Source organism: Zea mays, chromosome 2 (assembly GCF_902167145.1).
Source record: "Zea mays cultivar B73 chromosome 2, Zm-B73-REFERENCE-NAM-5.0, whole genome shotgun sequence".
In the NCBI taxonomy this organism is placed as follows: domain Eukaryota; kingdom Viridiplantae; phylum Streptophyta; class Magnoliopsida; order Poales; family Poaceae; genus Zea; species Zea mays.
This window is the reverse complement of record NC_050097.1, coordinates 31,369,003-31,390,647: the sequence shown is the minus strand read 5'-3', so window position 1 is coordinate 31,390,647 and position 21,645 is coordinate 31,369,003.

Below are 21,645 nucleotides of genomic sequence, written 5' to 3'. Positions count from 1 at the left end.
AATCCTTGTTGACGTCTCCTTGCTTCCGTAAGGGGCTGAGAGCCATCGTCGTCATGGAGCACGCGGGGCACCATCATTATTTGTTTACCGGGGCGAGCCAGATGGGACGCCGGTCTTGTCCCCCGTAGCCTGAGCGAGCTAGGGGTAGGGTAATGATGGCCCCCCCTGTGACGTGGTCGGTTCGAGCCCTAGGTCGGGCGAGGCGGAGGCTCCTCCGAGGTCGAGGTCGAGTCCGTCTTCTGAGGTCGAGGCTGAGTCCGAGCCCTGGGGTCGGGCGAGTCGGAGACCATCTTCCGAGGCCGAGGCTGTGTCCGAGCCCTGGGTCGGGCGAGGCGGAGACCGTCTTCTGAGGTCGAGGCTGTGACCGAGCCCTGGGTCAGGCGAGGCGGAGACCGTCTTCCGAGGCCGAGGCTGTGTCCGAGCCCTGGGGTCGGGCGAGGCGGAGTACGTCGTCCAGCGTCAAGGTTGAGCCCGAGCCCTGGGGTCGGGCGAGGCGGAGCTTCCTATGGCGCCCGAGGCTGGACTTAGCTGCTGTCAGCCTCACTCTATCGAGTGGCACAACAGTCGGAGCGACGCGGGCAGCGCTGTTCTCTTATCAGGTCGGTCAGTGGAGCGGCAAAGTGACTGCGGTCACTTCGGCTCTGTCGACTGGAGCGCGCGTCAGGATAAGGTGTCAGGCGATCCTTGCATTAAATGCTCCTGCGATATGGTCGGTTGGCGTGGCGATCTGGCCAAGGTTGCTTCTCTGCCAAGACTGGGCCTCGGGCGAGCCGAAGGTGTGTCCGTTGCTTGAGGGGGGCCTCGGGCGAGATGTGAATCCTTCGGGGTCGGCTGCCTTTGCCCGAGGCTGGGCTCGGGCGAGGCGAGATCGCGTCCCTTGAGTGGACGGAGCCTTGACCTTAATCGCGCCCATCAGGCCTTTGCAGCTTTGTGCTGATGGGGGTTACCAGCTGAGATTAGGAGTCTTGGGGGTACCCCTAATTATGGTCCCCGACAGTAGCCCCCGAGCCTCGAAGGGAGTGTTGATACTCGCTTGGAGGCTTTTGTCGCACTTTTTTGCAAGGGGACCAGCCTTTCTCGGTTGCGTTTCGTTCCGGTGGGTGCGCGCGAGCGCACCCGCCGGGTGTAGCCCCCGAGGCCTCGGAGGAGTGGTTGGACTCCTTCGAGGTCTTAGCGCATTTCGTGATGCTTCGGCCGGTCTGGTCGTTCCCTCATGCGAACTGGCCGTAGCCCGGGTGCATAGTCGAGTCCCAAGTTCTCGGGCTGGTATGTTGATGCTGTCAACGGTTTGGCCGGAGCCGGGTTTGCGAGAGCAGCCCCCGAGCCTCCGCACAGAGCGAGAGGACGGTCAAGGACAGACTCGGCTTTTTTTATACGCCCCTGCGTCGCCTTTCCGCAAGGAGAAGGGGGGGAAAGCGCCATGTTGCCCTCGGAGGGCGCCGAACATGGTGTCTCCAGTGAGTTGCTAACGGGTGATCCGAGTGGACGCCCGTGCCCCATTCGTTAGGGGTCGGCTAGTGGCCCGGAGGCGCGCTCCAAAAGTACCTGCGGGTGATTTGCCGGACCCGGTCCCCTTTTGACGGGGTCCGAGGGCTCGAGGCCTCCCTCTGGTGGGATTCCGTTACAAAATCGTTCCCGTCAGGTCTCAGAAATGTCCTAGGGTACCTCGGGAGCGTAGCCCGAGCCTTGGTTATGTATCGAACGTACCCAGGGTCATCCCTCGCTCTGCGTGCTCTGAGGCGGCTGTCGAACCCTTCGGGGGCCAGCCTACGAACCCCTGATCAGTAGTGGGCGTGGAGCCCGAGTGGCCTAAGGCGGCCGTTGAACCCTTCCGAGGGGCCAGCCTTCGAACCTCTGACCAGTAGTGGGCGCGGAGCCCGAGTGCTCTGAGGCGGTTGTTGAACCCTTCTGAGGGGCCAGCCTTCGAACGTCTGATCAGTAGGGGGGCTCGGGGCCCGCTTCCTTTGCGGAGAAGGATCCCTTTTGGAGTATCCCCTTTCCCGGTCCCTGTGGCAAGAGAGAGAAAGAGGAAGTGGAAAAGGATACGAAGTCGAACGACGTGGCGCACCTTTTTTGACGCGGTCATTATGGCGGAGGTGAAGCGTCGCCTGCTTCCGGAGCGGGCGTCGGCGAGCCACCAGGGGTTTTGTCGCCCTGCAGGCCCTCCAATGTGGGGGGTTGTTCGTACCTGCGGGAGTGGAACCAGAGTTTCGTTTGTAATGGCACCTTGAGTGCAGGTGTCTGTTCATTGTGGCTGTCGGGGCCTGAACATGTATGTATTTTTGGCGTAATACCATGTTTTTTCCATTTTGAGCATTAGGACTCGCCTGTCGGCTAACTGAACCGCTTAACCAAGTGTGAGTTGCCTCGTGCGAAGGTGACGAGTGAGGTATCCGTATCCCGGAGGCGTAGGAGTCCCTCGGCTCGGTCGGCCTTGCCGCCCGAGGCTTCTCTTGCTTAGTTAAAGATACCCTCGGCCGCTCTGCGGTGAGCCAGGGCCGAGGGCAGCGGTGTCAGCGTGGACAGAGGCAGAGTTGGCTCGAAAAAGGAATCTTCATCGGCCGGAGCCTGGCCGGGCCGTCCACTGGCGGGACCAGCGCCGAAGTCGGGTTGCCGAGGCCATAACCCGGGCTGATGTCCTCGGGGGACAGCTGGCTGAGGCCACGGGGCGGCCAGCCGAGCCGTCTGCTCGGGCCGGGTTTCTGGAGGAGACCCTGGCGGCGATGGCCTGGGCGTGGTGCTGATGTCGTCCTTCGGAGCGGAGATCCTTCGACCGTGTTGCCGTCCGAGGCTCGGTCGGACTTCGCCGAAGGTGGAGTTGACACCGAGGGTGCTGCTGCTCCCTCTCCATCGACGTCTGAGCCTGTAGGATCGGTTCACCTGTAGTATGCATATGTTTCTTGCGGCCGCCGAGGCCCAAACATACTGTCATCGCATTGTAAAGCTGTGTTTCTTTTCCTCTTGTTTCGGGTATCAGGGCTTGCTTGTCGGTAGCAGAATCGTTTATCCGAGCTAGAGTTACTTCTCACGGAAGGTGATGAGTGAGGTATCCGTATCCCGGAGGTGTAGGAATCCCTCGGCTCGGTCGGCCTTGCCGCTTACGTGTACTCTTACTCGTTCGTAGGATTCTGTTATCGATGTAGCCGAGAAAACCCGAAAAACCGTTTCGGCAGAAAGTCTTTTAAGCGTTAAGGCTTGTTCGGTCAGCAGGATCGCTCATCCGAACGCAAGTTACTTCTCGCAGAAGGTGACGAGTGAGGTATCCGTATCCCGGAGGCGTAGGAGTCCCTCGGCTCGGTCAGCCTTGCCTGCTTACGTGTACTCCGTTGTTTTCATGATCCCACTACCGAAGTAGTCGAAAAGCACGAAAGATATTCTGGCAGAAAGGCTTTTTCCGAGGAAAATTTTGACGCGGAGGGGGTTCCCCCCTTCTAGCCCCCGAGGGAGGGTCGGGCTTTGCCGAGGCAAGGCTGACCCTTCCTTGACGGTTAGACTTCATATGTAAACGAGGTATATGAACGGCTTGAAAACATCTTAAGGGTAGAAGCGACGTAGCTGTCGGATGTTCCAAGCGTTGCTGTAGACCTCGCCTTGACTGTTGGCCAGCTTGTACGTCCTGGGCTTCAAAACCTTGGCGATGACGAACGGCCCTTCCCAAGGAGGCGTGAGCTTGTGCCGCCCTCGGCCGTCTTGTCGTAGTCGAAGCACCAAGTGGCCCAACTGGAGGTCTTGGGACCGAACCCCTTGGGCGTGGTAGCGTCGCAGGGACTGCTGATACCGCGCCGAGTGTAGTAAGGCCACGTCTCGAGCCTCTTCCAGCTGGTCCAGTGAGTCTTCTCGGTTGGTCTGATTGCTTTGGTCGTCGTACGCCCTCGTCCTCGGGGAACCGTATTCTAAGTCTGTGGGCAAGATGGCCTTGGCCCCATAGACTAGAAAGAACAGTGTGAAACCCGTGGCTCGGCTCGGCGTTGTCCTTAGGCTCCAAACCACCAAGGGGAGTTCCTTCATCCATCGCCTGCCGAACTTGTGGAGGTCGTTGTAGATCCTCGGCTTGAGTCCTTGCAGAATCATGCCGTTGGCACGCTCTACTTGCCCATTCGTCATGGGGTGAGCCACGGCGGCCCAATCCACCCGGATGTGGTGATCCTCGCAGAAGTCCAGGAACTTTCTGCCGGTGAACTGGGTGTCGTTGTCGGTGATGATGGAGTTCGGGACCCCGAAGCGATGGATGATGTTGGTGAAGAACGCCACCACCTGTTCGGGCCTGATGCTGTTTAGGGGTCGGACCTCGATCCACTTGGAGAATTTGTCGATGGCGACCAGCAGGTGCGTGTAGCCCCTGGGTGCCTTCTGCAAGGGACCGACGAGGTCCAGACCCCACACAGCAAACGGCCAGGTGATGGGTATCGTTTGCAGGGCCTGAGCGGGTAGGTGCGTCTGCCTTGCGTAGAATTGACACCCTTGGCAGGTGCAGACAATTCTAGTGGCGTCGGCCACCGCGATCGGCCAGTAGAAACCTTGTCGGAAAGCGTTTCCAACAAGGGCTCGAGGCGCTGCGTGATGACCGCAAGCCCCCGATTGTATTTCTTGTAAGAGCTCCTGTCCTTCGGCGATGGATATGCATCGCTGGAGGATGCCGGAGGGGCTGCGGTGGTAGAGCTCCTTCCCGTCACCCAGCAAGACGAATGACTTGGCGCGCTGCGCCAGTCACCGAGCTTTGGCTCTGTCGAGGGGTAGCTCTCCTCGGTGGAGATATTGCAGGTACGGGGTCTGCCAGTTTCGATTAGGCGGGACCCCATTCCGCTCTTCCTCGACGCGCAGAGCCTCACCCTCGGGGGCCGAGGGTGCCTCGGGCTGAGCCGAGGGCGCCTCGGGCTGGGCCGAGACCTTCTCAGGCTCGGGCGTGTCGTCGGTCTTGACTGAGGGTTGATGTAGGTCTCGGGAGAAGACGTCCGGAGGGACCGTTGTCCGCCCCGAGGCTATCTTAGCCCGCTCGTCCGCAGTCTCGTTGTATCGTCGGGCGATGTGGTTGAGCTCGAGCCCATAGAACTTGTCCTCCAGGCGCCGAACCTCATCACAGTAGGCTTCCATCTTCGGGTCGCGGCAGTGGGAGTTCTTCATGACTTGGTCGATGACAAGCTACGAGTCGCCGCGAGCGTCGAGGCGTCGGACCCCTAGCTCGATGGCGATGCACAACCCGTTAACCAGAGCCTCGTACTCGGCCACGTTGTTGGACGCCGGGAAATGGAGGCGCAACATGTAGCGGAGGTGCTTCCCGAGGGGTGAGATGAAGAGCAGTCCCGCGCCCGCTCCTGTTTTCATCAGCGACCCGTCGAAAAACATGGTCCAGAGTTCCGGCTGGATCAGAGCTGCTGGAAGCTGGGTGTCGACCCATTCAGCCACAAAGTCCGCCAAGACTTGGGACTTGATGGCCTTCCGAGGGGCGAACGAGATTGTCTCGCCCATGATTTCCACCACCCAGTTTGCAATCCTACCCGAGGCCTCTCGGCACTGAATGATCTCCCCCAGGGGGAAGGATGACACCACAGTCACCGGATGAGACTCGAAGTAGTGTCGCAACTTCCGACGCGTCAGAATCACCGCGTACAGCAGCTTCTGAATTTGTGGGTAGCGGATCTTAGTCTCGGACAGTACCTCACTGATGAAGTAGACCGACCTCTGAACGGGCAATGCATGCCCTTCTTCTCGTCTCTCGACCACGATTGTGGCGCTGACCACCTGAGTGGTAGCGGCGACGTAGATCAAGAGGGCTTCTCCAGCAGCGGGGGGCACCAAGATGGGCGCGCTGGTAAGGAGCGCTTTTAGGTTCCCGAGGGCTTCCTCGGCCTCGGGGGTCCAAGTGAAGCACTCGGTCTTCCTCAGGAGGCGGTACAGAGGCAGGCCTCTTTCACCGAGGCACGAGATGAAGCGGCTCAGAGCCGCAAGGCATCCCATGACCCTCTGTACGCCTTTCAAGTCCTTGATGGGCCCCATGTTGGTGATGGCCGTGATTTTCTCCGGGTTGGCCTCGATGCCCCGCTCGGAGACGATGAACCCCAGAAGCATGCCTCGGGGGACTCCGAAGACACACTTCTCGGGGTTGAGTTTCACGCCTTTCACCTTGAGACATCGGAATGTCGTTTCAAGGTCGGAGAGGAGGTCGGAGGCTTTCCTTGTCTTGACTACGATGTCATCGACATAAGCCTCGACCATTCGACCAATGTGCTCTCCGAACACGTGGTTCATGCACCTTTGGTACGTCGCACCCGCATTCCTCAAACTGAATGGCATAGTAACGTAGCAGTACATGCCAAAGGGTGTGATGAAAGAAGTCGCAAGCTGATCGGACTCTTTCATCCTGATTTGGTGATACCCTGAGTAGGCATCGAGGAAAGACAGGGTTTCGCAACCAGCAGTGGAATCCACGATTTGATCGATGCGAGGCAGAGGGTAGGGAACCTTCGGACATGCTTTGTTTAGACCAGTGTAGTCTACACACATCCGCCATTTCCCTCCTTTCTTTCTCACAAGCACAGGGTTGGCAAGCCATTCGGGATGGAATACCTCTCTGATGAACCCTGCGGCCATCAGCTTGTGGATCTCCTCGCCTATGGCTCTGCGCTTTTCTTCGTCGAATCGGCGCAGAGGCTGCTTCACGGGTCGGGCTCTAGCTCGGATATCCAGCGAGTGCTCGGCGACATCCCTCGGTATGCCAGGCATGTTCGAGGGACTCCACGCAAAGACTTCGGCCTCCGCGTGGAGAAAGTCGACGAGCACAGCTTCCTATTTGGGGTCAAGCTCGGAGCCGATCCGGATCTGCTTGGAGGCGTCGTTGCTAGGGTCGAGAGGGACGGACTTAACCGTCTCTACTGGCTCGAAGTTGCCGGCGTGGCGCTTCACGTCTAGCGCCTCCTTGGAGAGGCTCTCCAGGTCGGCGATGAGGGCCTTGGATTCGGCGAGGGCCTCGGCGTACTCCACGCACTCCACGTCGCATTCGTACGCGTGTCGGTACGTGGGGCCGACGGTGATGACCCCGTTGGGGCCCGGCATCTTGAGCTTGAGGTAGGTGTAGTTGGGGACGGCCATGAACTTGGCGTAGCATGGCCTCCCTAGTACTGCGTGGTAGGTTCCTCAGAACCCGACCACCTCGAACGTAAGGGTTTCCCTTCGGGAGTTGGAGGGAGTCCCGAAGCAGACGGGCAGATTGAGTTGTCCGAGGGGTTGGACGCGTTTTCTGGGAATGATCCCGTGAAAAGGCGCCTCGCTTGCCCGGATCGAGGACAGATCGATCTGCAGGAGCCCGAGGGTCTCGGCGTAGATGATGTTGAGGCTGCTGCCTCCGTCCATGAGGACCTTGGTGAGCCAGACGTTGCCGATGATGGGGTCGACAACGAGCGGATATTTCCCCGGGCTCGGCACGCGGTCAGGGTGGTCACCCTGGTCAAAGGTGATGGGCTTGTCGGACTAGTCTAGGTAGACTGGCGCCGCCACCTTTACCGAGCATACCTCCCGACGCTCTTGCTTGCGGTGCCGAGCCGAGGCGTTTGCCACTGGCCCACCGTAGATCATGAAGCAGTCATGGACCTCGGGGAACTCCTCTGCCTTGTGATCCTCCTTCTTGTCGTTGTTGTGGGCCCCGCCACCTTCCGCAGGTGGCCCGGCCTTGTGAAAGTGGCGCCGAAGCATGATGCACTCCTCAAGGGTGTGCTTGATGGGCCCCTGATGATAGGGGCACGGCTCCTTGAGCATCTTATCGAAAAGATTGGCACCTCCAGGAGGTTTCTGAGGGTTCTTGTACTCAGCGGCGGTGACAAGGTCCGCGTCGGCGGCGTCGCGTTTCGCTTGCGACTTCTTCTTGCCCTTCTTCCTAGTGTCGCGCTGAGTGGACGCCTTGGGAACGTCTTCCGGCTAGCGGCCCTGGGGCTGCTTGTCCTTCCGGAAGATGGCCTCAACCGCCTCCTGGCCAGAGGCGAACTTGGTGGCGATGTCCATCAGCTCGCTCGCCCTGGTGGGGGTCTTGCGACCCAGCTTGCTCACCAGGTCGCGGCAGGTGGTGCCGGCGAGGAACGCGCCAATGACGTCCGAGTCGGTGACGTTGGGCAGCTCGGTGCGCTGCTTCGAGAATTGTCGTATGTAGTCCCGGAGAGACTCTCCCGGCTACCGGCGGCAGCTTCGGAGATCCCAGGAGTTCCCAGGGCGCACGTACGTGCCCTAGAAGTTGCCGACAAAGGCTTGGACCAGGTCGTCCCAGTTGGAGATCTGCCCCGGAGGCAGATGCTCCAGCCAGGCTCGAGCGGTGTCGGAGAGGAACAGGGGGAGGTTGCGGATGATGAGGTTGTCATCGTCTGTTCCACCCAGTTGGCAGGCCAGTCGGTAGTCCACGAGCCACAGTTCCGGCCTCGTCTCCCCTGAGTACTTTGTGATGGTAGTCGGGGTTCGGAACCGGGTCGGAAACGGCGCCCGTCGTATGGCCCGGCTGAAAGCCTGCGGACCGGATGGTTCGGGCGAGGGGCTCCGATCCTCCCTGTTGTCGTAGCGTCCCCCACGCCTGGGGTGGTAGCCTCGACGCACCCTCTCGTCGAGGTGGGCTCGACGGTTGCGGTGGTGGTGCTCGTTGCCGAGGCGACCCGGGGCCGCAGGCGCCGTGTTGCGCGTGCGCCCGGTGTGGGCCGAGGCTTCCCGCATTGTCGGGGACCATAATTAGGGGTACTGTCGGGGACCATAATTAGGGGTACCCTCAAGACGCCTAATTCTCAGCTGGTAACCCCCATCAGCATAAAGCTGCAGAGGCCTGATGGGTGCGATTAAGTCAGGGATCAGTCCGTACGAGCGACTCGATCACGCCTCGCCCGAGCCTAGCCTCGGGCAAGGGCAGCCGACCCCGAGGGGTTTCCGTCTCGCCCGAGGCCCCCCTTTTTAACGGCGGACACATCTCCGGCTCGCCCGAGGCCTTGCCTTCGCTAAGAAGCAACCCTGACTAAATCGTCGCACCAACCGACCAAGTTGCAGGAGCATTTAACGCGAAGGCCCTGCCAAAGGCGCCATAAGAAACTCCGCTCCGCCCGACCCAGGGCTCGGACTCGGGCTAAGCCCTGGAAGACGGCGAACTCCGCTCCGCCCGACCCAGGGCTCGGACTCGGGCTAAGCCTCGGAAGACGGCGAACTCCGCTCCGCCCGACCCAGGGCTCGGACTCGGGCTAAGCCCCGGAAGACGGCGAACTCCGCTCCGCCCGACCCAGGGCTCGGACTCGGGCTAAGCCCCGGAAGACGGCGAACTCCGCTCCGCCCGACCCAGGGCTCGGACTCGGGCTAAGCCCCGGAAGACGGCGAACTCCGCTCCGCCCGACCCAGGGCTCGGACTTGGGCTAAGCCCCAGAAGACGACGAACTCCGCTTCGCCCGACCCCAGGGCTCGGACTCTGCCATGGCCTCTGCCGAACGACCTTCGCCTCGCCCGACCCAGGAGCTCGGGCTCGGCCTCGGCCACAGAAGACAGACTCGACCTCGGCTTCGGAGGAGCCACCACGTCGCCCGACCTAGGGCACAGGCCCGCCACGTCAACAGGAAGCGCCATCATCACCCTACCCCGAGCCGACTCGGGCCGCAGAGAACAAGACCGGTGTCCCATCTGGCCAACTCCGCCAGATAGGCAATGATGGCGCCCCGCTAGCCCTGTGACGACGGCGGCTCTCAGCTCCCTTACGGAAGCAGGGGGACGTCAGCAAGGATTCAACCGCTCCGACAGCTGTCCCTCCACCAGGCTCCGTTGCTCCTCCGACAGCCACGACATCACGCCAGCTGGGTGCCAAGATCTCTCCGGCTGCCACATTGGCATGTACTTAGGGCGCTAGCTCTCCCTCCGCTAGACACGTAGCACTCTGCTACACCCCCATTGTACACCTGGATCCTCTCCTTACGCCTATAAAAGGAAGGACCAGGGCCTTCTTAGAGGAGGTTGGCCGCGCGGGGACGAGGACGGGGCAGGCGCTCTCTTGGGGCCGCTCGCTTCCCTCACCCGCGTGGACGCTTGTAACCCCCTACTGCAAGCGCACCCGACCTGGGCGCGGGACGAACACGAAGGCCGCGGGATTTCCACCTCTCTCACGCCCGTCTCCGGCCGCCTCGCTTCCCCCCTTCGCGCTCGCCCACGCGCTCGACCCATCTGGGCTGGGGCACGCGGCACACTCACTCGTCGGCTCAGGGACCCCCCGGTCCCGAAACGCCGACAGTTGGCGCGCCAGGTAGGGGCCTGCTGCGTGTTGATGAACAGCTTCCCGTCAAGCTCCAGATGGGCAGTCTCCAACAACCTCTCCAACCCGGGACGGTGCTCCGTTTCGGGAGTCTCGAGTTCATGTCCCTCGACGGCAGCTACGACATGATACTCCTTCCATCGCCGCGCGACAACGACAATGGCGGTCGACAACCCGCCCGCCGGCGGCGAAATCGACGACATCTTCTCCGCGTGGTGGAAGAACGACATTCGAGCTCGCTTCGTCCTCTCCCCCGCCAACGGAGGAGGAGGCGGGGCAACCAAGGCCAGGCGGGAGGCCGCTCTTCGTCGGGCATCGACCTCGCGTTTGAGACGAAGGCGAGCGTCGTCCCCCCGCGACACGCCAATCCCGAGCAAGTGGACGATGCCAGCACGCTCGCGGAAAGCTTGCAGGACGTCGCCCTCGTACCTAGGACGACGACGCGATCAGCCCCCAACGTGACTACGTCGCTCCTCGTCGACCAAAAGGTACTGACTGATTCCCATCCTACATCATTTCGACTCGGCCTCAACCTGCCTAGCGACCACGCTTTGGCGGGCGCTCTCGTTGAGGCGAGTGCAACCCCTCTGGGGTTTCGTATGCGGTCGCCTTGGGACCGATTGACGGACGTCTCGACCTACGGGCCCTCTGGGTCCGAGGAAGATGACGATCCCAGCATCTGCTGGGATTTCTCTAGATTTGGCAGCCCCAGTGCCATGCGGGACTTTATGGCCGCATGTGACTACTGCCTCTCCGACTGTTCCGATGGTAGCCGCAGCCTTGACGACAAGGACTGCGGCCCAAGCCGCGAATGTTTCCACGTCGAGCTAGGGGATCCCTCCGAAGACAACCGTCTCGGCATGCCGGAGGATGGTGATCTCCCTAGGCCAGCGCCTCGCGCCGACATCCCGCGGGAGCTAGCTGTGGTCCCCGTTCCGGCGGGGGGTCACGACCCACAGCTCGAGCAAGTCCGCGGGGCGCAGGCCAGGCTCGACGAGGGAGCAGGAGCGCTTGAGCCGATCCGCCGGGACGTCGGGCAGGTATGGGCGGGCCAACCTCCGACCGGAGAAATACGTCACCTGCCCCAGGGTCTCCAGCGCCGCGTCGCCGATGTCGTCAGGGTCAGGCCACCACCTGCATCCAGCGGGGTCGGTCAGAACCTGGCCGCAGCGGCGATGCTCCTCCGCACGATGCCGGAGCCATCCACCACCGAGGGTCGGCGAATCCAGGGAGAGCTTAAAAATCTCCTGGAAGACGCCGCGGTCCGACGGGCCGAGAGCACTGCCTCCCGAAGGCAAGCGTACCCCTCGGAACCTCATCCCGCGACTTCCCGATTCACGCGGGAAGCCTCGGTCTACACCGGGCGCACGCGCAACACCGCGCCTGCGGCCCCGGGCCACCTCGGCAACGAGCACCATCGTCGCGACCGTCGGGCTCACCTCGACGAAAGGGTGCGCCGAGGCTACCACCCCAGGCGAGGGGGACGCTACGACAGCGGGGAGGATCGGAGTCCCTCGCCCGAACCACCCGGTCCGCAGGTCTTCAGTCGGGCCATCCGACGGGCGTCGTTCTCGACCCGGTTCCGACCCCCGACTACTATCACAAAGTACTCGGGGGAAACGAGGCCGGAATTGTGGCTCGCGGACTACCGCCTGGCCTGCCAACTGGGTGGAACAGACGACGACAACCTCATCATCCGCAACCTCCCCCTGTTCCTCTCCGACACCGCTCGCGCCTGGTTGGAGCACCTGCCTCCGGGGCAGATCTCCAACTGGGATGACCTGGTCCAAGCCTTTGCCGGTAACTTCCAGGGCACGTATGTGCGCCCTGGGAATTCCTGGGACCTCCGAAGCTGCCGACAGCAGCCGGGAGAGTCTCTTCGGGACTACATCCGGCGATTCTCGAAGCAGCGCACCGAGCTGCCCAACATCACCGACTCAGATGTCATCGGCGCGTTCCTTGTCGGCACCACCTGCCGCGACCTGGTGAGCAAGTTGGGTCGCAAGACCCCCACCAGGGCGAGCGAGCTGATGGACATCGCCACCAAGTTCGCCTCCGGCCAGGAGGCGGTCGAGGCCATCTTCCGAAAAGACAAGCAGCCCCAGGGCCGCCCGACGGAAGATGCTCCCGAGGCGTCTACTCCGCGCGGCGCCAAGAAGAAAGGCAAGAAGAAGTCGCAAGCGAAACGCGACGCCGCCGACACGGACCTTGTCGCCGCCGCCGAGTACAAGAACCCTCGGAAGCCCCCCGGAGGTGCCAACCTCTTCGACAAGATGCTCAAAGAGCCGTGCCCCTATCATCAGGGGCCTGTCAAGCACACTCTCGAGGAGTGCGTCATGCTTCAGCGCCACTTCCACAGGGTCGGGCCACCCGCGGAGGGTGGCAGGGCCCGCAACAACGACAAAAGGGAAGATCACCAAGCAGGAGAATTCCCCGAGGTCCGTGACTGCTTCATGATCTATGGAGGGCATGCGGCGAACGCCTCGGCTCGGCATCGCAAGCAAGAGCGCCGGGAGGTCTGCTCGGTGAAGGTGGCGGCGCCAGTCTACCTAGACTGGTCCAACAAGCCCATCACCTTCGACCAAGCTGACCACCCCGACTACGTGCCGAGCCCGGGGAAATACCCGCTCGTCGTCGACCCCATCATCGGCGACGTCAGGCTCACCAAGGTCCTGATGGATGGGGACAGCTGCCTCAACATCATCTACGCCGAGACCCTCAGGCTCCTGCGCATCGATCTGTCCTCCGTCCGTGCGGGTGCTGCGCCCTTCCACGGGATCGTTCCTGGGAAGCGCGTCCAGCCCCTCGGACGGCTCGACCTTCCCGTCTGCTTCGGAACACCCTCTAACTTCCGAAGGGAGTTTTTACGTTCGAGGTGGTCGGGTTCCAAGGAACCGACCACGCGGTATTGGGAAGGCCATGTTACGCGAAGTTCATGGCCGTCCCCAACTACACCTACCTGAAGCTCAAGATGCCGGGCCCCAACGGGGTCATCACCGTCGGCCCCACATACAAACACGCGTTCGAATGCGACGTGGAGTGCGTGGAGTATGCCGAGGCCCTCGCCGAGTCCGAGGCCCTCATTGCCGACATGGAAACCCTCTCCAAAGGGGTGCCAGACGTGAAGCGACATGCCGGCAACTTCGAGCCAGCGGAGACGGTTAAGGCCGTCCCTCTCGACCCCAGTGGCGACACCTCCAAGCAGATCCGGATCGGTTCCGGGCTCGACCCCAAATAGGAAGCAGTGCTCGTCGACTTCCTCCGCGCAAACGCCGATATCTTTGCGTGGAGTCCCTCGGACATGCCCGGCATACCGAGGGATGTCGCCGAGCACTCGCTGGATATTCGGGCCGGAGCCCGACCGGTCAAGCAACCTCTGCGCCGGTTCGACGAGGAGAAGCGCAGAGCGATAGGCGAGGAGATCCACAAGCTAATGGCAGCCGGGTTCATCAGAGAGGTATTCCATCCCGAATGGCTTGCCAACCCGGTGCTTGTGAGAAAGAAAGGGGGGAAATGGCGGATGTGTGTAGACTACACAGGTCTCAACAAAGCATGTCCGAAGGTTCCCTACCCTCTGCCTCGCATCGATCAAATCGTGGATTCCACCGCTGGGTGCGAAACCCTGTCTTTCCTCGATGCCTACTCAGGGTATCACCAAATCAAGATGAAAGAGTCCGACCAGCTCGCGACTTCTTTCATCACGCCCTTCGGCATGTACTGCTATGTCACCATGTCGTTCGGTTTGAGGAATGCGGGCGCAACGTACCAGCGGTGTATGAACCATGTGTTCGGCGAACACATCGGTCGTACGGTCGAAGCCTACGTCGATGACATCATAGTCAAGACAAGGAAAGCCTCCGACCTCCTCCCCGACCTCGAAGTGACATTCCGGTGTCTCAAGGCAAAAGGCGTCAAGCTCAATCCCGAGAAGTGTGTCTTCGGGGTGCCCCGAGGCATGCTCTTGGGGTTCATCGTCTCCGAGCGGGGCATCGAAGCCAACCCGGAGAAGATCGCGGCCATCACCAGCATGGGGCCCATCAAGGACTTAAAAGGTGTACAGAGGGTAATGGGATGTCTCGCGGCCCTGAGCCGTTTCATCTCACGCCTCGGCGAAAGAGGCCTGCCTCTGTACCGCCTCTTAAGGAAGGCCGAAAGCTTCACTTGGACCCCTGAGGCCGAAGAAGCTCTCGGGGACCTGAAGACGCTCCTCACCAAGGCGCCTATCTTGGTGCCCCCAGCTGATGGAGAAGCCCTCTTGGTCTACATCGCTGTGACCACTCAGGTGGTTAGCGCCGCGATCGTGGTCGAGAGGCAAGAAGAGGGGCATGCATTGCCCGTTCAGAGGCCAGTTTACTTCGTCAGCGAGGTACTGTCCGAAACCAAGATCCGCTACCCACAAGTTCAGAAGCTGCTGTACGCGGTGATCCTGACGAGGCGGAAGCTGCGACATTACTTTGAGTCTCACCCGGTAACTGTGGTGTCATCCTTCCCCCTGGGGGAGATCATCCAGTGCCGAGAGGCCTCGGGCAGGATTGCAAAGTGGGCGGTGGAAATCATGGGCGAGACAATCTCATTCGCCCCTCGGAAGGCCATCAAATCCCAGGTCTTGGCGGACTTCGTAGCCGAATGGGTTGACACCGAGCTGCCGACGGCTCCAATCCAACCGGAGCTCTGGACCATGTTTTTCGACGGGTCGCTGATGAAGACGGGGGCTGACGCCGGCCTACTCTTCATCTCGCCCCTCGGGAAACACCTACGCTACGTCCTACGCCTCCATTTCCCGGCGTCCAACAATGTGGCTGAGTACGAAGCTCTGATCAATGGATTGCGAATCGCCATCGAGCTAGGGGTCCGACGCCTCGACGCTCGCGGCGACTCGCAGCTCGTCATCGACCAAGTCATGAAGAACTCCCACTGCCGCGACCCGAAGATGGAGGCCTACTGCGATGAGGTTCGGCGCCTGGAAGACAAGTTCTACGGGCTCGAGCTTAACCACATCGCTCGGCGCTACAACGAGACTGCGGACGAGCTGGCGAAGATAGCCTCGGGGCGAACGACGGTTCCCTCGGACGTCTTCTCCCGGGATCTGCACCAACCCTCCATCAAGATCAACGACACGCCCGAGCCCGAGGCACCCTCGGTCCAGCCCGAGGCACCTTCGGTTCAGCCCGAGGCGTCCTCGGTTCAGTCCGAGGTACCCTCGGCCCCCGAGGGCGAGGCGCTGCGCATCGAGGAGGAGCGGAACGGGGCCACGCCTGACCGGGACTGGCAAACCCCGTACCTGCAATATCTCCGCCGAGGAGAGCTACCCCCCGACCAAGCCGAGGCTCGGCGGGTAGCCCGACGCGCCAAGTCATTCGTCTTGCTGGGGAATGAGAAGGAGCTCTACCACCGCAGTCCCTCGGGCATCCTCCAGCGATGCATCTCCATCGCCGAAGGTCAGGAACTCCTGCAAGAGATACACTCGGGGGCTTGCGGCCATCACGCAGCGCCTCGAGCCCTCGTCGGAAACGCTTTCCGGCAAGGTTTCTACTGGCCAACGGCGGTGGCCGACGCCACTAGAATTGTCCGCACCTGCGAAGGGTGTCAATTCTACGCGAAGTAGACCCACCTGCCCGCTCAGGCTCTGCAGACGATACCCATCACCTGGCCCTTTGCTGTATGGGGTCTGGACCTCGTCGGTCCCTTGCAGAAGGCGCCCGGGGGCTGCACGCACCTGCTGGTCGCCATCGACAAATTCTCCAAGTGGATCGAGGTCCGACCCCTGAACAGCATCAGGTCCGAGCAGGCGGTGGCGTTCTTCACCAAAATCATCCATCGCTTCGGGATCCCAAACTCCATCATCACCGACAACGGCACCCAGTTCACCGGCAAAAAATTCTTGGATTTTTGCGAGGATCATCATATCCGGGTGGACTGGGCCGCCGTAGCTCATCCCATGTCGAATGGGCAAGTAGAGCGTGCCAACGGCATGATTCTACAAGGGCTCAAGCCTCGGATTTACAACAACCTCAACAGGTTCGGCAAGCGATGGATAAAGGAACTTCCCTCGGTGGTCTGGAGCCTGAGGACAACGCCGAGCCGAGCCACGGGTTTCACGCCGTTCTTCCTGGTCTACGGGGCCGAGGCCGTCTTGCCCACTGACCTGGAATACGGCTCCCCGAGGACGAGGGCCTACGACGATCAAAGCAACCAAGCTAGCCGAGAAGACTCGCTGGACCAGCTGGAGGAGGCTCGGGACAAGGCCTTACTACACTCGGCACGGTATCAGCAGTCCCTGCGACGCTACCACGCCCGAGGGGTCCGACCTCGAGACCTCCAGGTGGGCGACCTGGTGCTTTGACTGCGACAAGACGCCCGAGGGAGGCACAAGCCCACGCCCCCCTGGGAGGGGCCATTCGTCGTCGCCAAAGTTCTGAAGCCCAGAACGTACAAGCTGGCCAACAGCCGAGGCGAGATCTACGGCAACGCTTGGAACATCCAACAGCTACGTCGCTTCTACCCTTAAGATGTTTTCAAGTCGTTCATATACCTCGCACCCACGCAAAGTTTAGTCATCAAGGAAGGGTCGGCCTCGCCTCGGCAAAGCCCGACCCTCCCTCGGGGGCTAAAAGGGGGGAAACCCCCTCTGCGTCAAAATTTTCCTCGAAAAAAGATCTCTTTTACCAGAATATCTTTCGTGCTTTTTGACTACTTCGAAAAGTGGGTCCTGGAAACGACGGAGTACACGTAAGCAGCCAAGGCTGACCGAGCCGAGGGACTCCTACGCCTCCGGGATACGGATACCTCACTCATCACCTTCTGTGATAAGTAACTCGCGTTCGGATACAGTGGCTCCGCGGATCGAACGAGTCTTTACGTTCGGAAGCCCTTCTGCCGAAGCGATCTTTTGAGCCTTCTCGACCGAGTCGGTGACAGGGCCTCATGGACGGGTGAGAGTACGCGTAAGCGGCAAGGCTGACCGAGCCGAGGGACTCCCACGCCTCCGGGATACGGATACCTCACTCATCACCTTTCGCGAGAAACAACTTTCGCTCGCACAAACATCCCTGTTACCGACAAAAAGTCCATATACTCGAAACAAGAGGAAAAGAGACGCAGCTTTACAACACAGCGAGGGTGTGTGTTCTGGCCTCGGCGACTGCAGAAGGCACACGCTACAAAACGCTTTGACCCTGCAGGCTCGGGTATTGACGCTGGAAGGGGGCAGCAACACCTTCGGCATCGACGACACCTTCGGCGAGGCCCGACCTAGCCTCGGACGGCGACGCGGTCCGAGGGTCTCCGCTCCGAAGGACGACGTCATCACCACGCCTGGGCAATCGCTGCCAGGGACTTCTCCGGGAATCCGGCCCGAGCGGGCGGCTTGGCCGGTTACCCCTGGGGCCTCGGCCAGCCATCTTCCAAGGGCGCCAGCACGGTCCGAGGCCTCGGCTGATCAACTCCGGCATTGGTCCCGCCGACGGACGACCCGGTTAGGCTCCGGCCAACCAGGTTTCATTTTCGAGCCGACTCCACCACTGTTCATACTGATACCGCTACCCCTGGCCTCGGCTCGTCGAAGAGCGGCCGAGGGGTCTCTTTAACTAAGCTAGAGGAGCCTCGGACAGCAAGGCCGACCGAGCCAAGGGACTCCTACGCCTCCGGGATACGGATACCTCACTCGTCACCTTGACACGGGGCGACTCATGCTTGGTGAAGCGGTTCAGATAATCGACAGACGAGTCTTAGCGCTCGAAAATGAGGAAAAAACACGGCTCCGTGCCGACGTTACATACATGTTCAGGCCCCGAAAGCCGCAATGAACAAAAAACCCTGGCACTCGGAGTGCCATCACAAACGGAACTCCGGTTCCCCCTCCGCAGGTACGAACAACCCCACTCCATGGGGGAAGGCCTGCGGAGCGATGGAAAACCGATGAACGGCGCGCCGTCACCTGCTCCAGCAGTGGCGACGACGACGACTTCTGTCCCGGGGGGCCGAACAGCAGCAGCAATGACCTCAGGGCGGATGCTGCTGCAAGGAGGCCCCCGCCCATGCCCAAACTCGAGAGGCAAGGACGGGCAGAAGGCCGTAGAGTTGGAGGTCGGTCCGTGGCCAGCCTTGGCTATCACGCCGGCGGAAGAACCTCTTCCAGCTGCCGTGGCAGACGCCGGCGCCGCGAGCGGCTCCAAAAGCCACTCGTGTCCGAAAGCCAGGCACGCTGCAGATGTCAGCGCCATGGACGACAACCGCTCCTCCCTCCGATCACTGAGTGAAGGAGCGGGCCGCCGCCCACGCGGGGGCCAACCTCAACTCAGCACACTCCCCTCCCCAGCACTAGTGATGAAAATCCTTGAGGCTGAGGGAGGGGCAGAGGCCGCAGCCCGGCTCGCTTTCCCCCACCATCAAGCTGGAGGTCACCATCTTGGGTGACCGCCGGTGGAGGGGTGTAGCCGGGCTGCATGATGAAAATCCTTGAAGCCGAACGATGGCTGAAAGGTACCAACTCCCACGGAGTTGCGTTCCTCCAACGATGAGGCGAAAAGACGGCGGATACCCCCCATCCCGGGGCTCGGAAGGTGGAAAGACACGGTGCATAAGGGAGCAAGAAGACATGGTCGCCTTCCGGAAGGGGCTGCCCTCCTTTTAAAGGCAACTCTCCCTACGTGCGCCCCCAACCGTCATGGGCTGAATTTTCTCCAACATGTTCCAAGGCCCTCCCCTGCGGCACGGGGGCTGGGTCCCGCATGTCATGCAGACCGGCTCCGAGCAGAAGAAGCCAAACCGCCGCGCATGGCGCGCGCAACCGCCCAGCGGTTACAAGAGGCCCTCCACTTTTGCCCAGACCAACGGGCGAAAGAGGCGAGCAGCCATGCAGGCGGCATGCAGCCGCGCCAGGTGGACACGCTTCTCCGACTCCCGACACGCCAGCATGGAGGCCCCGGCCCACGCGTCACGCAACCGGCGCGCCGGATGCTGCATGCAGGCGACTGCACCGCCACTTGCGCCACCATCGCGCCTCTTCGGTTGCGGAGCCAATGCCGTGACTCGAGGCGACCCAGCGGCGCCAGCCTGGCGCGACGGTCAATGCGGCCGAAAGTGGGCCGGCAGTAATGACGGTGGCAGGCGGGCGGGAGCAGCGGTCACGTCGTCAGCCAGGCTCACGTCCCATCCAGGGGCAGCAGGAGAGCCTCCTCTCACGGCGTGAAGACGGCGCACCCGTGATCCATCCCTCGAACGGCTCGCGCACGCGCAGCGGCTGCCCCGCCAACTACTCGCCCCGTCGCATTAACTCCGCGGCTGGACAGGCGGCGCTTCTGGCAGGCGCAGCGAGCGACGCTTCGCCTTCGCCGAAACAACCGCACCAAAAAAGGTACGCCGCGTCGTTCGGTTTCGTATCCTTTTTCCCTTTTTCCTCTTTCTCTATCTCTTGCAACAGGGACCGGGAAAGGGGGATACCCCGAAAGGGATCCTTCCCCGTGAAGGAACCAGGCTCCGAGCCCCCCTACTGATCAGAGGTTCGAAGGCTGGCCCTCCGCGGGGTTCAACAGTCGCCTCAGATCGCGTGGGCCCTACACCCACTACTGGTCAGAGGTTCGAAGGTCGGCCCCCCGAAGGGCTCCACGGCCGCCTCAGGCTACTCGGGCTCCGCGCCCATTACTGATCAGGGGTTCGAAGGCTGGCCCCCGAAGGGTTCATAGTCGCCTCAGACGCCGAGCGAGGGATGACCAGGGGTACGTTCGATACATAACCAAGGCTCGGGCTGCGCTCCCAAGGTACCCTAGGACATTTTCGAGACCAGCGGGAGCGATCTTGTAACGGAATCCCATCGGAGGGAGGCATCGAGCCCTCGGACCCCGTCGCCAGGGGACCGGGTCCGGCAGATCACTCGCAGGTACTTTTGGGCGTGCCTCTGGGCCCCTAGCCGACCCCCAACGAATGGGGCACGGACGTCCACTCGGATTACCCGCTTGCAGCTCACCGGAGACACCATGTTCGATGCCCATCGAGGGTAACATGGCGCTCTCCCCCCTCCTCCTTGCGGAAAGGCGACGTAGGGGCGTATGTAAAAAAGCCGAGTCTGTCCCTGATCGCCCTCTCGCCATGTGCAGAGGCTCGGGGGCTGCTCTCGCAAACCTGGCTCCGGCCAAACCGTTGACAGCGTCAACATACCAGCCCGAGAACTTGGACCCCGACCGTGCACCCGGGCTACGACCTGCTCGCATAAGGGAACAACCAGACCAGCTGAAGCATTACGCAAGGCATTAAGACCTCGAAGGAGTGAAACCACTCCTCCGAGGCCTCGGGGGCTACACCCGGCGGGTGCGCTCGCGCGCACCCACCGGAACAAAATGCAACCGAGAAAGGCTGGTCCCCTTGCAAAAAAGTGCGACGAAAGCCTCCAAGCGAGTGCTAACACTCCCTTCGAGGCTCGGGGGCTACTGTCGGGGACCATAATTAGGGGTACTGTCGGGGACCATAATTAGGGGTACCCTCAAGACGCCTAATTCTCAGCTGGTAACCCCCATCAGCATAAAGCTGCAGAGGCCTGATGGGTGCGATTAAGTCAGGGATCAGTCCGTACGAGCGACTCGATCACGCCTCGCCCGAGCCTAGCCTCGGGCAAGGGCAGCCGACCCCGAGGGGTTTCCGTCTCGCCCGAGGCCCCCCTTTTTAACGGCGGACACATCTCTGGCTCGCCCGAGGCCTTGCCTTCGCTAAGAAGCAACCCTGACTAAATCGCCGCACCAACCGACCAAGTTGCAGGAGCATTTAACGCGAAGGCCCTGCCAAAGGCGCCATAAGAAACTCCGCTCCGCCCGACCCAGGGCTCGGACTCGGGCTACGCCCCGGAAGACGGCGAACTCCGCTCCGCCCGACCCAGGGCTCGGACTCGGGCTAAGCCCCGGAAGACGCGAACTCCGCTCCGCCCAACCCAGGGCTCGGACTCGGGCTAAGCCCCGGAAGACGGCGAACTCCGCTCCGCCCGACCCAGGGCTCGGACTCGGGCTAAGCCCCGGAAGACGGCGAACTCCGCTCCGCCCGACCCAGGGCTCGGACTCGGGCTAAGCCCCGGAAGACGGCGAACTCCGCTCCGCCCGACCCAGGGCTCGGACTTGGGCTAAGCCCCAGAAGACGACGAACTCCGCTTCGCCCGACCCCAGGGCTCGGACTCCGCCCTGGCCTCTGCCGAACGACCTTCGCCTCGCCCGACCCAGGAGCTCGGGCTCGGCCTCGGCCACAGAAGACAGACTCGACCTCGGCTTCGGAGGAGCCACCACGTCGCCCGACCTAGGGCACAGGCCCGCCACATCAACAGGAAGCGCCATCATCACCCTACCCCGAGCCGACTCGGGCCGCAGAGAACAAGACCGGTGTCCCATCTGGCCAGCTCCGCCAGATAGGCAATGATG